This window comes from Silene latifolia, chromosome X (assembly GCF_048544455.1).
Source record: "Silene latifolia isolate original U9 population chromosome X, ASM4854445v1, whole genome shotgun sequence".
Lineage (NCBI taxonomy): Eukaryota > Viridiplantae > Streptophyta > Magnoliopsida > Caryophyllales > Caryophyllaceae > Silene > Silene latifolia.
The window spans coordinates 320812822-320831179 of record NC_133537.1 but is presented as its reverse complement, the minus strand read 5'-3'; the positions used below and the strand labels follow the sequence as shown (position 1 = coordinate 320831179).

Sequence of the window (18358 nt, the reverse complement as noted above, 5' to 3'; positions counted from 1 at the left end):
ATGCTTCTGCAAGCACTTAAGGGTAATCAATATGGCTACTTAAATTTCGATTTTGAAAAAATTCATCATACTCAAAGTATATGAAGTGTTATACATCATTTCCTATTTAATTGATTCGGCAGGGGAAGCAAATGGAATCAATCAAATATGTTCAATTTTATTGAACTAGTCATGAATCTTATCAACATGCGACTTCTTATTTGACGCTAATATCATGTAGATTTATCTTCATAAATCCGGATATTAAAGATGTATTATAATACTCCAAAAGTCTTAAATCATTCTCAATGATCAATATGTCATCCACATATAAGACTAATTAAAATTTCCGTAACTCCCACTAAACTCCATGTATAAACACAACTTCTCGACTTATCGAGAAAAGTTTTATAACATGATTAAAACATTGATTCCAACTCATTGATGTCCTACTTAAGATTCTCTCTTAAGTTTCACATTATCTTAGGATTGCAAGAATCTACAAAACTCAAGACATGTATTGAATACATTCCTTCTAATTGAAGAAGTGGGTTTTAGATTCACTCGCTATGTATTTCAAAATAATGAAACACAATCCCTAAGAAGATCCAAATAGACTTAAGCATTTCAACTAGTGCAAAACTCTTTGCCACCAATCTTGCTTTGAAATCTCTCTTTATTAGTGCAAAACCCTTTGTCACTAATCAAGCCTTTTTATTTCGGATTTTCATGGTTCTAAGCCTTGTAGTGAGTTGTGACTTAAACACTCTTATGTAAGTCATATATATATATATATATATATATATATATATATATATATATATATATATATATATATATATTACTTTCCAGAAGTAACTTGAATCATAAAATTTCTTTGTAAGTTATAAGCTCTTTACTTTCTTAAAAGTAGCATGAAAGTAGCATGAATTCATCATTTTCAACAAGTGACGAATTTAACCTCCTAGGTTTTAAAGAAACAACATCTTACACAAAACGTCTCATGTAGCCAAGAAAGACCAGTTTCTTGCGACATAACATTCTTTGTGGCTCTTGAATAATTTCTCCCACTCTGTCTTCTAGAAATAAACTTGTATTTTAGAAAGGCAGCTTCACGAGCCACAAACTTGTTGTACTCGTGATAATTGAAAAGGGAAAAGTGAGCATTTGTTTCTTGTGTAAGCTTACAAACATGGTATATTACCATTTCATATCTCATATGATTCGTTTAGATTTAGTGGAAAATAATTTAGACAAAAATGATAAATTCCCCAAAAGGATCAAGTAACTCAAGGTAACTTGATTGAAGTCCAAACCATATCGAATAGCGTTTGAATTCTTTATTCAACTACACATTATCCCATAATGCGTGTTAAGAGAGATTAACCTGTGATACTATATCACATTTCATTTGGCTTATATCAAAGTCTTCACTTTGATAACCCCTATCACGACTAAATCGTGAAAAACATAAACTAACTCTTTGAACTTCTTCAAAGATTTCTCTATTTACCTTATTAAGTGAACACATTAGCATCAACTTAAATCGTTGGTAAAATAAAATGATCAACCTATTATGGATCAATGATTTACAACCTTGATCTCCTTTTCAACCAAAAGGCACGAGACATCTTGCTTTGAATACAAGATACGCATATACCATTAACAATCTAATGGTTTCAAGAGTACTCGATAACTCTTTGCGTTCATCATTCCAAAATTTAAGGTTTAATCTTGGGTTACCAATTTGAGTCTTATATCATCTACATGATGTGTCATTCTAGTTTGGTTTAGAATATAATCACCTTGATAATGGGCTAGCCATACATCAAATTATGGTGTATAGAGTCACAAAAGAAAAACCTTTTTTGTATCTTAACAAGTTTATATTCTTATTTAGAGTTTATGCACTTAATAGTCACAATTAAGTACAACTTTAAATCCAAAAACTAGATTGAGTACACAATTACTCTATCTCTCGACATTATTGTTGCTAGTCGTCATATTCTAATCATCTTATGTGTCGAATACAATGATGAAAACCTCTACTGGTTTCTAATATTGACGAAGTAGTACTAGCAAAATTTATGTTTAATCAAATAAACATTTAAAGAAGAAGGTCCCATTAGATGTCCCACAACTAACTTGTTGATTCTTCAATAATTTGGGGCAGTTTCCTTTCTAGTGTCCAACATTTAAGACAGTGGAAACTTTATCGGTCGGGATTGATAGGTTTAGTATCGCTATTCTCAACAACTTTACTTTTAACATTACCTTGTATCAATTCCATTATAATCTTTAATTCTTGAACCTCGTCCTTTTCTTAATGGTTTAAGAGAATGCTCCCACTCATTTCAAAGAATCTTTACTTAGAGAAGCAAAGTTGAATCTTATGAAGACTACTCTTCAATTCAATCGTTTTAGTCTTTAAAACTTTCATTGAAGTGGTTGCGTTATTTTGGTCAATTACGAATTCTGACAAATCTAATTACCAAAACAATTTATCGCTTCAAGGTACTTAATTCAATTAAGTATATGAAAAACAATCCATTATAAGTAGATGTGTTAGTCAAGAATCAAAAACTTGTTTGATAATGAATAACTTTTATCTATACTCTTTACAAGAGATCCTTCCAATGGATAATATGAGGTTTTAGAAGAAAATTCATATTTGTCTTTAGTTACGATGTTTTAATGGAGATTTGAATCAAAAACGAAATGATATTGTATATGAATTGTGGTAAAGAAATAGAACAATATGATAACGGAATAGTGAAAACAAAACATTCATCGTTATAATAATACTTGTAGATAACAAGTAAAGCATTTACATAGTGATCTCTACCCAACTATGATAAATGATTCCGAGATCCAAATTCATATTAACTTGTGCACGGGATAGCCGATGAAACCCTTATCAATATAACTCGGTGGACTAACTCTTTAATCATTCTACTTTTAGAATTCTCGGTCGATAAAATTACTCTAATATTTATCTATAGCCCGGAACACATGCGACTACGGTCACGAATACTTCCGTTGAGCTCAATCCAAATTTCGAATAAATGTGTCCATGATCCAAATTCACATCAACTTGGGCACGGGATAGTCGATGAAACCCTCATCAACACGAATTCGGTGGATAGACATTTATCACCCACTTCCCCTACGTAACAAGGTTTGTACCCCGGGATGGCCGAGTGCACTCCCTCGCGAAATAGGTTTTCATGGTTTCTACTTTTTGGTAAGGCTATGTCTCAATTGTTTATTTTTAGCGAGATGTCATGTCAATTTATTATCTATCACGTTTTAAGTGAACTAAAGCGGTGAACTACGATAATTCTAATTGACACGGTCGAAAAACTCGATTAAAATGACAATGCATGTTTTAGTTATGGCGATTTAGCGATGCATGCAACATATAGATAAAATGCAAAGCATAAATTAAATCCTAGTATGGCATTCCTAAAATAGAAAATCTAATTAACTATTACATATTCGAAAACCAACTCCATTGGTCCCTTGAAATTTGGTTCTTGGCACGCATCTCGAGGTAACACCGTCTTTATGTATCACCTTCTTGAGTGACACCGTCTTCAAGGAACTCCGGAATAAATAAATTACATAACAAATTACATAATTTCCTATTATACATTTGTAATTAAAATAAAATAAATCTATTAAATTACAAAACGGTGATACGAGATCACAATAAATTACAACCGAATCGATATTCCCATACATTTCGGGTAATACCAATTAAAAACTAAGGCCATACTAAGTAAAAATACATAATTCAAAAATTACATAAAATAAAATTATGACAATCATAAATAAAATGCAGCATTATAATATGTATGAACATGCCCAATTTTATGCTAAATCGCCTTTAAGGAGCCAATATCGTATATTAAACGGTTTTTACGGATTTGCGTGATTCAACCTTATAAAATCACAATAAATTACATAAATTCATATTTATGCACAAGTTAATTACCCTAACCTCTTAGGACTCAAAATTAGTCTCCACTAACTATTTGATTATAATTAACTCATATTTCTTAAAATTGTTCATTAATGGACTCAAAATTACAATAAAATGCCATAAACTTCAAATAAATCACAAAAATTTCAAATAAATTTAAAATTTGAAATTTAAACTCATGAACATTCTGGAAAAATACCATGACACTCATAATGTTCAAAAACTTAGGTTAAAATGTCGAAATTTATCGGGAAAAACAATGTTGCGATTTATCGGATTTATCAATTAAAATCATAAAAACATGCGAAAAATTATATTCATCAAATTTTCAATTTTAGATCTGAAAAAGATAATAAAATGCAACATTTGACGTTTTTCCTTAGTCATGAAGTATGTTTTAGCAATTATTCACTAATTAAGTCACTATTTATGCTATTTTTCATCAAAAATTCATAAATCATGCATGAAGACTTCATTATAGCCTATTATTTTACACACATCTTGTAAAATTTCATGTCACAACATACTAAATTTCTATGATCAGATTCGAAATTTATCTCATATTAACCTATTTTTCATTTAAATTTGATTTTTATCATGAAAAATCCATATTTCGAGCATAAAAACTCCAAAAATTCTAAAAATCTCCAGATCATCTAAAAATAATATATGTGAAAACATATCCAAAAACCACTGGAAAATACGTCCAAAAATGACATTTTTATCATAAAATCACATTTTTAATGCCATTATTGTATAAAATGAACAATAAAAATCCATAAATTAACCAAAATATTCTAAATACATTTTAGGACCATAAACTTTAACATGCATAATAAATTTCGTGATATATCATAATAAACACAAATTTATAAGTTTTATATGTTAATCGTATAACTCGGAAAAACTATAACCGATTTGCATGCAAACAACCTTGTGCTCTTGATACCGCTTGTTGGAAATCTATATCTCATTATACAACATATTCTTATATGTTACAAATTAATTTAGTCATAAAATTAATTTAAATCTTATGCATGCAAACTAAATAAGAAGAGATAAGAAAATCAATTTCTCACCATTTAAATTTCGGTCACATGGGCACCAACAAGATCTCCTTCTTGTTAGTTCTTGAGCTTTCCAATATTGGATGAACATTCATGACTTCAAAATAGAAGCCCTCCAATTAGTAACACCCAAGACTATCCCTTAATCCCACAAACTAATATGTACTAGATATTTGTAATGTGGTTTACCTTAAAATTGATTACTAATACTCATATACTACTACTAGTATTATTAGTTATTGATTCATACAAATTAGATTCATCATACTTGATTTTATGATGAACAAGAGAGAGAAGTTTATGTTTTTTCTTAAAACATGAGAGAATAGGAAAAATTAAGAGAAAAAAAAACTCTCTAAAAACCCTCACAAAACCGGTGGCCTCTTATGGTTTTTAGACCATAATTATTTTTCTTTTTGTCTTCACAAGACAAATGTGTAAGCCTTTGTCCATAGTCATGTCACTATCAAACATATTGGACAAATGAATAAGACAAATGGAAAAAGACAAAACTTCTCACAATGCCCATCAATTTCGGTTTATATGTGTAATATGGAGCCCATTTTATTTTTGTCAATTGTACAATTGTATGTCATGTGACATGTGACATGTCTTATGTCATGTTTTAATTTAAAATGCATATTTAACAAATTAAATATCATTTACAAATTAAATAAATCACATTTAACAAATTGACTAGTAATACAAAATTACTTTCACATAAAATGGTCATTTAATTACTAGTTAGTATAATTCACAACATCTTGTAATTATAACTAACTTATCATTCTCATCTCGCGTGTTTCGCAAACACCGATTAATTTTAGTAATATAACTTCTTAAATTACTAAATAAAATCTTATTTAATCACATTATAATAAGATGTCATTTTCTCTTATGATAATAATTTGTTCAATTTTAAGGAATTAATTAATCAGACGACGACATACAATTAATTAACCTTTTCAATTAAGGAAATCGTCCTTTAGGTGTGACCTCAAGGATCAATCGATCACCACCGTCGCACGACAATAATGTCAAACTCTAGCCAGCCAATCATTACCGATATGTGTGGACCAGTTGACTATATATGTAATGTATCATCCCTTTCGTATTCTTGGTATGAGATTTAAATATGTGATCAATATGATCAACAATTGTGATCACATTATTGTCGGGGATACTTACTCCAACACAAACAAGCCAAGACCAAGTGTGATCGCCTCAACACAATCGAGGGCCGAATCGTTGCTGTATAAACTAGGCTACCTCCTGCAGAAGATGAAGTGCCTAGTGAATTTGTGAATGATAACCTTCCACCCTATGTTGGACAACCAGAAATCAACCCTCCCGGAGGTCTTACTGAAGCTGAAAAGCGACTCCAATACTTGGAGGAGCAACTGATGTACCTCAAAGGAGATGATATCTATAGGGAAAACAATCGCAAGTATGAGAGCGCCAAATTGCCAACCAACTTCAACATGACTGATATCCCAAGGTCATGGGACATGAAAACCCTTTGAACCATATTCGTGCTTTCAAAGACTACATGTCTATCAAAGGCATCAAACCCGAGATGTTCTTAACGATCTTTCCTTCATCTCTCGACACCGTTCCTAAGCAATGGTTCTATTCCCTAGAGCACAAGAAGATTGCCACCTGGGATGACGCCGCAATCGAGTTCGCAAAACAATACGCGGATAATGCTGAGATCCAAGTTAATATGCGCACTTTATAGGTTCTTACCCAAAATGAGAAAGAAGGTTTCACCGACTTCCTAAGTAGGTGGAGGAAGACTAGTACCCAACTTGTCGAGCGTCCAGATGAAGCTACCCTCGTGGAAAAATTCGTGGACAACTTAAAGCCCATTTATGCAAGTCACTTGAGGTACCAAAATATTAAGACCTTCAAGGATTTAACTGTACTAGGGACAAGAATTGTTGATGACATCCGTAAAGGACTCTTGTCCAAAACAATAGATCGTGGATATCAAGGCTCAACAAGTCGTTCCTATGGCTCTACTAGCAAGACTGATGAGGTTAACCTTCTTGAATCGTCAAAAAAGAATAACCCACAAAGGGAGTTCACAAACATTGGCGATACATACTCCAATGCCTTGAAGAGGTTGATGAAATAGGGTAAGCTCCAACCCATAGGGCCTACACCTGATCCAGAAAAGAAGTCCAAGTTCTGGGACGAAAATTCCTACTGCGAATATCATAGAGGTAAGGGACACGACACAGAGAAATGCTACAAGCTAAAACATGTACTTCAGGACATGATCGAAGACGGTCGCCTACCTATACCGCCTGGAGCTAAGCCTAAAAATACTCAGAATCCTCTTGGAGTTCTGATAATTACAAATAAAGAGGCCAACTTGGATTGCTTACATCTTATCTCCCCAAGCGAGGAGGTAATCAATGGGATATGGACGGATAGTGAAGAAGATGTCTACCTCCAAGATCTTCCCTTAATCAAAAGAGCCGAAAGCATCACATATGAGAGCATTAATGTGACACCCCCATACTCCAAGTGCCTTACCAGGACCACTCAGGTGTAAGAACGTCACCATCTCGGTTTTCCGAGGCAATGATAATCAAATGACAATAACGAAACATAGTTTAAATAATAATAAAGTTTAAGTGATTACAACTCCAAAACCAAACTATTAAAAGTACAATAAAAGTTCTCAAAATCAAATGTCTCAAATACTAAAATACGATAGCGGAAGACTCTAATCAGCTAGTGGTGACACATCCCAGCTACCCATAAGCCTCTAATCAAACTTGCTCAACAACTGCTCACCATCCCCGAATGGATAACCACAGTTTTACAAAACAAAGACGGGGTAAGTACTAATCACACAATACAATCACAATAAGACAAGTATCAAAACAGCTCAATCGTTACATCAACCCAAACTCTATAATCAACTCCTCATCACTGACTACACATTAAAGTGTGTAGCCCCCGCCGAGTACCCATCGCAATGTACTCCACACGCGCCGATGGGGAACGCACTGCCGTTCCCCACCTAAGCCCCGCTCATCTCCATCGAGCGATAAACCCAAGTCCATTAATGTGCACATCCCTTCTGTGGCGGGTTCCACAGAAGGCGAATCATGGGCGTGAAGCCACTCCCGCAAGTGACTCCACTCAGCCAGGGACGCACCTCGAAGATCATAGACAGATACAATCAACAACAATCAATAATGATAAAATCCAGCACCCGTCACAATACCATTATTATACTTTAACAACAATCATAATCAAATCACCAATCCACATCATGTGACTAATACTGAGTAGGAAAACCCTACCTGGAATGCAAACACACACAGCAGACGATCTTAGCAGCTGTCTCAAAACCTCTCCTCTACGAATCCTCCTCCTATCATATAATCATACCATTACTACATACACAACTAATCATAAAAACCGCCAATCCCAAAATTAGGGTTTAAGCAAAGTCAACCAAACGCTATAAAATTGGTATGTAGTACTTACCCTTGATGCAAGGATCACAAAGACACAAAGAACAATGAAATCCGACCTCTCAAGCTCCGGGATTTGCCAATAATGCGAATGAAGAGAACAACGTAGTTTCAATCTCCTTTTTGAGTGTATTAGGTTTATAAAAGTGTTTAGTAAAGATGACGACATAATATATATATATACTAATCTGCATTATTAACAAAACCCGTCAAAACATAACCCGTCACGAGCTACTCGACCGAGTAAGTAACGTACTCGATCGAGTGCCCCTTACTCGATCGAGTGCCTAGGCTACTCGATCGAGTACCCTACAGGCAGAATACTACTTCGTAAAACAAAACACCCTTACTCGACAGAGTAAGGCCCACTCGATAGAGTACCCAGAGACTCATAAAACCGTAGTATTACAGTCTTCCCTCCTTAAAAAGAACTTCGTCCCCGAAGTTCAAACCACAACAAAACAAAAACACACTAACCCTCTCCCGACACAACAACAAAAGCAAAACTCAACATAAAAATCCCAAAACATACGTACCAACCAACTTAACCCGACTCAAACAACTACTAACTATATCAAAAGCAACACAAAAGATGCAAAAACTCTTCACGATCATCTCCTACCCCCCTTAAAAGAAACAAGGTTACGTCCCCGTAACCGTACATACCTGATAAAAAAGGAACGGATGACTCACTTTCATGGCCTCCTCTGCCTCCCATGTAACTTCCTCAACCTCATGATTAGACCAAAGGATCTTAAGCAAGACTGTCTCACCATGTCTAGTCTTCCTAACCTTTCGGTCAAGAATCTGCTTAGGCACCTCAAGATTAGACAAGGACTCATCTAGCTCTATGTTCTCAACCTCTAACACATGTGACGGATCACTCACATACTTTCGCAGCTGAGATACATGAAACACATTGTGTACCCTATCCAAAGCAGACGGTAAAGCCAAACGATAAGCAACTTCTCTAACCCGGTCTAAGATCTCATATGGTCCTATGAACTTCTGACTCATCTTGCCTTTGTTTCCAAATCTCTTGACCCCACGCATCGAAGACACTTTCAGAGAACCTTGTCCCCAACCTGAAACTCTATATCCCGGCGATGTAGATATGCATAACTCTTTTATCTATCCTGAGCTGCTCTCATCCTTTCCTTGATCAGCTTAATCTGCTCAACCTGTAGGGAAATATCCGTAAAATTCCCTTAAATTTTAGGACTATAACGTATCTTTAACATGTGATTATCGTCATAAAACATAAATACAAGAGAAACGATAAGGAATAAAGAATCAACCTCGGGTCCTTGAGAATTCGGCCTAAGATCAGAAATCAACAGAGATTTCCTCCTAATCGTTGCACCCAAGACCGTCTGAGACTATGCCCCTTGTGCTAGAAATACTCTCTAATTGACTTGCAATATTGAGAGAGCTATTGTGAGTTTTCTTGATGTGAGATCTAGGATTTTCAGAGGAAAATACTCTCAAAACCCTAATTTTTGTTTCAAATGAGACAATTAGGTCACAAAAGGAGAGGAGCTCTCCTTTTGTGTGTTTCGGCCAAACCGTGGGTTTGCATGGGGAAGTGGGCTTTCACTTCCTTTTTATTTTAACTCATGGTCCGACACGAAATTGCTAAAATGTATATGACGCGGTTTTATTATAAATCGTCATCGGTTATCGGTTATTAAAACATCGACTAATAACACGGATTAGTTGAAATATTAATAAATGTCCGACAAAGACAATATTGTATAATTAATTCAATATACATTAATTAAATATAACCGTTTATATTTAATTTACGAATTAACCGCTTAATTCGCCTTAGCCCGTATTATTTAATCTGTATTAAATAATTATCTCAACATCGCGTTTGACTAATTATTAGTCAATAACTCAGATTAACTGCTTAGTCAAATTGGGCATCAACATGACTCTATTTTCATACCGTCACATCTCTCAAACGTATCCTATAGGTGTGACTTTTAGGGACCAGTTGATCACCGCCATCTGTATGACAATAACGTCAAACTTATCTAGCAAGCCAACCGTTATTGATAAACGTGGACCAACTGATAATAATACAAAAGTATACCCTTTGATCCTTTTAGAGATTTATATGTCCTTGCACTAACTGTAGAGGACACCAGCCCCAACACAACCATCTCATGTACCATCTCTGGTCCTAAAACCACTGCCTCAGCACTGTCGTCCCAACAAATCGGACTCCTACATCTCCTCCCATATAAGGCCTCAAATGGCGCAATGCCAATACTGGTGTGATAGCTGTTGTTGTAAGAAAACTCAATCAGATCTAACCTCTGTTCCCAGCTACCACCAAAATGCATCACACAAGCTCGTAACATATCTTCAAGAGTCTTGATTGTCCTCTCAGTCTGACCATCTGTCGTAGGATGAAATGCTATACTCATCTTCAATGTAGTTCCCAAAGACTCCTGCAAATCTTTCCAAAACCTTGAGATAAACCTCGAATCTCTGTCAGATACTATGTCTTTAGACACCCCATGTAATCTCAGCAAATTCTTCCGATAAGCCATAGCTAACTGTGCCTTAGTCCATGTATCTTTCATTGGCACAAAATGAGCTGACTTGGTCAGTCGATCCACTATAACCCATATCATGTTGTTACCCTGCCGACTCTTTGGCAAACCCACGATAAAATCCATATAAATGGACTCCCACTTCCACTCAGGTACCTCAAGAGACTGAATCTTACTTTGTGGTCGTCGCTGCTCCCCTTTAACTCTCTGACATGTCAAACAATGGGCCACAAACTCAGCTGTTTGTTTCTTCATCCCAGGCCACCAGAAAGTCTTCTTTAAATCCTTGTATAGCTTGTTGTGGACAAGGCCCTCGGGAACTGCGTCCGCGGGATCCACACTAGGCATAATCGACTCGAGGTTCTTTCGAATCGAATTAAGACCAATTAGAGTCGCCACCAAGTTTTTTGGGAACTTGGAACCGTTCAAGTCAACTTTACACCTTTCATCGAAAAGCATAAAGCCAATCGACTACGAGTGATTAAAGATAAAGACTTGTACCTTATATCACTCGATTAGAATGACTCTCGTAATCCAATGGTATTTAGACGGATCCACAAACCATAGATCTTGAGTAAGGGGTGAGGGTACGTGTTAGGAAGCCCATAAGGACACCTAACCCCGCCCGTCAATAACGGCCTCTACTAAGTCAAGTGTCGGATTTCAAACAAGGTCATAGCTACTACGATATATGATATGCAAACATCGTTTTAAAACCCTAACATGTGACAACAATTTCTATGTCGTTTAATGCATGAATACTAAGTTTGTCAAAGTTGTTTTAGCATGTTGGTTGATTTGAAATAAAAGATGCGCAAACACGGCTTAGGAGGAATGGGGGAGCCATTGGGATCTATCCTATTACAACCCAGGCATTTCATGCCGACACAACGAGAAATAAATTACAACTCGATCTAATTACAACAACTATCGTAATTACTTTGACTCAGATTACAATACAAACTAACAAAATACAACTTAAACTATTAAGTCTTAATAAACGAAACAAATGTAAACAAAAAAGCTAAAGCTAAGTTAGACTAATTAAAGATGTTAGCCGAATTATTAGTTAATAAACAAATTAGATTAGAATTAAACTAATTAAATTAAAATAAATAAGTACAAAGGCTTGAAATAAATTAGGTACAACTTATTAATTAAATTGAACCCAACTTATTAAAATTATTCACCAATCCATATTTATTAAAATAGGATTAGTAAACAATTAAAGAAACAAAAGAAGAAAAGAAACTAAAACTGGCAGACCCGTGCAGTGCACGGATCAGAAGTCAGACAGACCCGTGCAAGGCACGGTTTTTGTAGAAAAGCAAAGTTAATTATGTTTTAATTACGAAATCAGTAAAATAAATTACGAAAAAAATCATTAAATTAAATTTACAGATTTTGAACCATAAAAGATAATTAAAGACTTTTAAAAAATTAGAAATAAATAAAACAAATTAAAGGTTAATTAATTACAAATTGAATTAAATAAATACGAACTAGGTTAGGTACAATTCTAAATCGTCAACGAGTGCAAATGGAAAGGTCTTAAGCACGCACTTCCATGCTAGCGAGGAAATTAGTGAAAGGGAAGATGAATTCAATTAAGTTACAGAATTGTTAATCGGTTTTTAAAGCTACGTCGATGCCACCTAACGTGTCTAATTAGGTTATTAAATTGATCTAATGTCATCTAAATAAGTGATATGTTAACAATCAGAGGTCATACTAACATGTAAATGGTCCTAGGGTGGGTCGAATCACACGAGAGAAGAGAGGGGTCAAAAGCGAAGAGCGAAGTTAGAACTCGTTTTATTAATGCCCTACCTTGAACACGAGGATATGTAAATGAGACGGGGGTGTACGACCGACTGATGTAGCGGTTTCTTTCCCATCTCAAGTCAACGTGGGTGTTCATGGTGGTACTTTAGCTCATACTCGGACTAAACTAGTTTCATAGTTAATTAGAACAATCGATAAACAAAAACGATAAACGAATAAAAACAAACTATAAAAAACAAACATAAAAAAACGAAATAAAAGGGAGAAAGAGGAGGATTTGATGCACCCTCAACCTACATGTATCGTTGACACCGTCTTGGGTCGTAATCGATGGTAGATTTTATCTCGAGAGGCCGTCGTCGACGAAGAAACAAAGCAAACACGCGTTTTTATCGAATACGACACAACTTTCAAACAACGATTTCTCCCTCGTTTCACGATGAAAATTCGATTTAAAAGATGTTTTGAAAACTAGAAAGAGAGGAGAACAGAGATCTTAAAGCAACCCCTGCTCTTTTTGAGTTATTGGGCACGAAAACGAGCACAAACAGAGAATCGACAGACAGAACAAATCGCAAAACAGAGTGTATAACACTCTGTTTTTCGAGAGATTTCGTGTACTCTCAAGGGAAATTTGGCTCGTAAATCTTTGTCTAATGTGTAGATGGATGTTATATGGTTAATTAGGAATAAGAAACTCGAGTTTTGATGGAGGTTTGAAGAAGGAACAAATTGTTTTTCGAAGAGGACACACAAACAGTTTAAATTTGGATGTCGGTTTTGTGGAGGGTTTTTGAGAGGCAATTAGGGTTTGTTTCTGAGGTTTAAAGCTTGTGAGTGAAGGTAGTATGTATGGAGAACTTAGAGGAATGAATGTATGGTGAAGGGTCGGTATTTATAAGGAGTTAAAGTAGGTTAAAAGGAGGAGAGGCGGACGGGCTCGGTGAACATAGGCTGCTGTCCAGCGACTTTTGGGGTTTTCTAGGGTTCGTTTGGGGGTTTTTATTGGTGATTAAGGTAAGGTAATATGGGTAGGATATTAGGGTATGGGTTAGGGTTAATGGGCACGGGTTTTGGTGGTATTTGGAGCGGGTTTTGGGCTCGGGATTCATCACGCAAAACAGGGGTAGGTGTTTGTATGCGCGGTTTGTTGGGGGTGATTTGGGATGGGATTTGGGCCGTGGTTAAGGGGGTTCGAACTGGGTTGGATGGGTAGAGGCTTAGGTTGGTTAGTGTATTCGATATTCGTGCCAACTCGTAAAGAAAACGGGCTCAAAAAAACGAGCTAAAATCGAGCTCAAAAACGTGTGGTTGAAACGAGTTCTTTTCGATTTTTAAATCGATTTTTCAAATCAATTAACACATTAAAATAAATGATTTTTCAAATCAAATACACTCATAAAATGATTTTTCAAATCAAATATTTATTTTATTTTCAATAAAATAAACTTGAGAAAATAAATTCTAAAAAACTTTAATTTAAATATCATTTAAATTAATAAAATACTCCGTCGACAACGCTCATTCTACATCGTAAAACGAACCCAAATAATGACAATGACAACTAATAAATACATGTGTCCTATCATCATCGGGTGTTTGTCGGGTTCTCTATAAATTCCAATATCGACGGATACGGGTATCTACACTTGTCACCACTTGGATGTACCGAATATGGTGTACAATGTGCCTCTGTTATGATTGTCTTTTTCAGCTGCTCATCATTAGGGACACACTACCTCTCATCAAACCTCAAACTACCATCTGTATGAATAGAGAATCTAGACACTGTCCATTTCTCTACTCGAGCTCTCCACTCCACCATCTTGGGATCCAACTCCTGTTTACCGCGAATATCATCATAAAGATCAGGCTGCACCGTCAAATCTCCCATGGCATTCCCTTTCTGGATCATATGTATCCCAAACCTCCCAACCTCATTTCTCAATCTCATCAACCACAGCCTTGTTTTCTGCTCATGTTCCATAATATTAATGTATAATATACTTTTGCGGCCAAATACTAATCCGACCTGAATGACAGATTTGGAAAGTCTAGGTTAAGGTATAATATACTTTTGCGGCCTCTCTTTGCACCCAACAAGCCACAACTCACAGCAAGGTAACAACCGAGTTTTGTACTCAAGACTGAAACCGAAATTTAGCAAAAGCTTCTATATACAGTATATTGTATAGAACTTACCCAAGAGTGTTCCGACGTTGTTCATGCCATGAGAAACCAAGAGGGAGTGTAGGGCCACGACCACCAATACCACAGCTTCATCCATACTGCTCCAGGGAAGGTAATAACAGTGTTTGGTCCACAAGATACATTCCACCTAAGTTTGAGATCTGTAACATTGATATTCTTAAGTTGTTGGACAAAGCAAATGTAAAAAAAACATTAACTAACAATACAATACACCTGAAGTATAATACATCAATACTCACAGTAATAAGAAGCATCCATTTGATATCCTAAATGAAGCCTGTAATTTCCGATAAGTTTGGTGGCATTAACTTGGAATCATGAAATGCATGGCTTTGTCCAAATTTGAGCCTGAATAGTACTAGTATATACTAATATACTAACTGACCTCATTAGGTTACCAAATTACATGTTCGAAGCAGCCCAAACTTTTACATGATTAAGAGAGTTACACAAAGGTTTTTTTAAGTGCAAAATTAAGCACCTTTAATTTACATTCCGCATTGTCGGTCTTACCACAATCGACTACCAGCAAACGAGAACTTTTATATATACTTACTAACCCATAAGCTTAATAGTGTAGTCGTACCATACTTCCTATGAATTGAATCGATCAAAATCTGGATTTAAATAGGGGAGAAAATCGATCTTCAGGAGAGGATCGCTTGTTAGACAACATACTGCATTAGTGATGAGAGAGCTAAAACCTCGGGGAAGTGGTTTTGATGGGTGCCCAAATATCGGCACCATTATTTTGGGCCATTTTGTCAACATGTGAGACTGTTAAAAGCCACAAGCCTTTGCTTCTTAAGTTATATTGTCCTGGACCCTGGCAGAAAATAAGAGAGCATGATTTCATGAAAGGCGTCCCCCGAACCCCATTATAGTCGAGTAAGCCAAAATATCAAGGATTCACAATACATGGGAGTCGACGTTACTTACCTCCAAATTTGTGACTGGAGTATTATTATACAGGTATGGAGCACTCAAGACCTACAAGTACCAAAAGTAGTTAAGAGCAGTAACAATCAAAAGCAAGTTTCAAGCAGCGCAACACAGCGGAAAATTTTTACTGCATATGTGGATTGGATATCGAAAGTCGATTCTTAGTCTATTCGTTATGGGACTTTATCAGTACTCAGAATGTAAATTGATGGTTACGATGGTACTCATAACCAGAACAACGAATGTAATTGCTTGGAAACGAGGGATTATAATCAACATGCACACAACCTACACCATAAGAACTTTCTTCTATTAAAAAATTCAACCGGTAAGCCTTACCAATATAACCGAATTTTTAAATTTTCGTCATTTTACATCACAAAAGTTGAAAGATAACTATCATTTGGTATGAATCACATGTTGAAATTGAATTTTTAATTGATGAGAACAATTATGAAAATCAATCGGTAAGCCTTACCAATATAATCAAATCAGTCAAACCTTAAGCCTAAATAAACAAAACTCTTCAAAACATTAATTTATGCAGTCAAAATAATAATGAAGGATACAGTTTCTAATTCATAAAGAGATTGAATGATTTATCAGAACCACCATACCTAGCACATCAGTTGTTCTTGACTTTAGATATGCGCAACGGGAGAGAGGCGATGAGAGGATGACAACTGACGAGCGGCGATGAGAAAGCAGTTGTATGAATGGCCACTGATGATGCGATGAGGGTGGTGGCGGTGGAAAGGGAGTGGGATGAAAGGATTACTGTATGACGATATGAGTTGGGATGAAATGTAAATGGGGGTCTTTTAGGGATTTAATTGAGAACGGCCAATGATAGTAACTGTGCTCTTTGTTTTATCAAGGAGAACGGTTCTGGATATATATCCGGTTTCTTTTATATTTTAAGACGGTTGGTGAACTGGCTTCCTAACCTCTTTGTTAATGTCGATTTAACGTTTGAAATGAAACAACCGTTCTCTATTAGAATCCTATATGCCCGCCAAACTAAAAATAACAAAAAGACCGGTTCCGCTATCAACCGTTCTTAAAGGGGCGTACTCTTTACCTTAAATTGTAGTAGTGTCCATTTATCACGTGATAGGCAGCGGAATATAAAACGATATGATAAATAAGAAACAGATAGATCAGCCTCTTTGTGGTTAGGCAATTAAGAGCACGAGGCTCTTATACCAATTGAAGAGTGTATCGATCCGAAATACTCAGGGGGAGGGGGGGGGGGGGGTGGAATTGAGGATTAAAACTTTTACCTCCTTTTCGATTGTATAAGTATAATTAATTATTTAAATTTTATTGATTAAACTTTAACTAATTAACTAATGAATGAGCACGAACGACATAAACAAAAGAACGAAAGAGAAAGAGACACGCGGTTTTTGAAGTGGTTCAGTTTTACAAATCGAAACCTACGTCTACTATTCTCGATTAATAAATTTAGTATCTTTCTACAGATTACAAATTTACTAACCCAACTCGTACAACTAACCCTAGTTGTAACTCAAGTGAGTACTGTTAAATACTCGAGTGACTAACTTACGCTAATAAGAAAAAGCTTAATGGTTCTACTAAAAGTTCACGTTAATGAACGAGTAAGAAATCGATTGAGCACTATTATCTTATAACGATAACTAACGATCGAATATACGAGTTTATAAATACACGACCTTTTTCGAAAATAGCAAAACGGTTTTATCTGTTTTGAAACACACGGTTTTTGCTCTTAAAATTAAAATCAATTTATGCTTAAAGATCTTGCTTTCAAATGTTGCAAAAACAAAGTATTTATAGGAAAGGAAAGAGCATGGCTCACGGTTTGCTCGAAACCCTAAAAGCCGAAATAAGGATATGTAAACAAATCATATCCCTTATTATTTCTTTCTTTAAAATCCTAAGAGATAATAGAGAATATTCTAAAAGATAAAATATAAATTATTCTTCTATTATCTTTTCCATAAATCTCAAGATATGTTAAGATTTTCAATAACAAAAAAATCCTTATCATAAATAACCATATTAAGTTAAAAATAAAAGATATGTTAAGATTATTCTAGAGAATAAAATCTTTACAATAACAATCTTTTATTCCTTAAGGCCATACGAGATAAAACGGCACATATGCCTCGTGATCCGTGGAAACCTAGCTTGACATTAGGTTAGATTTTAGGGTTTAAGAGTATGCCAAGATAAAAACCCTAATTAGTAATATGGCTCAACTCATAAGTTGATCCAACATAATTAATAATTTCACATCTAAAATAAAGCCACATTCCATATTAAACCAGGCTTATTTAATAAATA

The 18358-nt window shown here is 35.3% G+C and overlaps 1 long non-coding RNA gene across 2 annotated transcripts; it reads right to left on the bottom strand.

The window, feature by feature from the left end:
* Positions 1–14386: 14386 nt before the first annotated feature.
* LOC141622014 (uncharacterized) lies at positions 14387–16882 on the bottom strand. 2 transcript variants are annotated; one of them, XR_012532829.1, is made up of 5 exons: positions 16645–16882; positions 16025–16075; positions 15325–15911; positions 15077–15225; positions 14387–14906 (listed from the first exon to the last, which is right to left on the bottom strand). It is a non-coding gene; the product is annotated as an uncharacterized LOC141622014 (long non-coding RNA). The 2 variants fall into 2 exon arrangements; XR_012532830.1 differs by having other exon boundaries at positions 15672–15911.
* Between the last annotated feature and the right edge of the window lie 1476 nt (positions 16883–18358).